Raw genomic sequence first — 1,011 nt, forward strand, 5'->3', positions numbered from 1 at the left:
TTCTTTATTCCAGCTTCAACAACCATATTGCACAATGTCATCCTTTACTCCATCTACCAACATGAACAAATTACCGAAACAACACATGTGATGATAAAAAGCAAAACATTATTCAGATTAAAGCAACACTTAGTCACACAATAGCATAGCATCTTGCATAATGAACTCACATTTAAACTTTCAACAGTTGTGCCAACAAACTCCATAGCTTTATATGTTGCATCAGCAGACATAGTTATTTCACCAATTATCTGTAAGATAAACCATTCAATCATGTCATTTTGTATCAGCTACATGTAATCAAGGTAATTAGACATCTCATGGTTGCGATATGTGTATAAGTATAAAAAAATCCAACAAATATGGAAGTATGGGATCAAGATTACTTACTTGCAGAATCAAATCTTTTGTGTAGTCAATAGCAAAATCAGCTAAGCTTTTCAACAGCTCCAAATTTCTGGTGCTTGAAGTGGCAGCAACTCTTGAAGTCCCAAAATCTTGCTTAACTATTATTAATCATTGAAGATACACATAAAGTGTAACATTTTAGTATGTAAATTTTGGAGTAACTACAAATTTATCAACTACAAAACTTCATTCAATTCATAAATCAGGAAAAGAATTTTTCGAGATGGAGTAAGCCTTGGAGTAACTCGTGGTATATAATACCAATGTGATAAAATGGAGTCAATAAAAAAATGAAGCAAAATTCAGAGAAATAAAAAAGATACAAGGCAAAAGATAATGAAGAAAATTTCTAAAAAAGAGGAGCACACTTATCAGTAACTTATGGATTTTTCCACACTCAATGCAAATTCAGTAAAACCACTATTGGTTAAGCCTTTGCAAAATCAAAGATTCAAGTCTTCAAGTTGTTTATAATACTGTCCAATAGCAGCCAGACCTTGATCTCCAAAAAAATAATCTTAAAAAATTCTCAGCAAATTATAAATTGTATTTATAATGTTCAATAAAAATATAATAATAATATTTACTCATTTATATATATAT

This window comes from Arachis duranensis, chromosome 8 (assembly GCF_000817695.3).
Source record: "Arachis duranensis cultivar V14167 chromosome 8, aradu.V14167.gnm2.J7QH, whole genome shotgun sequence".
NCBI lineage: Eukaryota > Viridiplantae > Streptophyta > Magnoliopsida > Fabales > Fabaceae > Arachis > Arachis duranensis.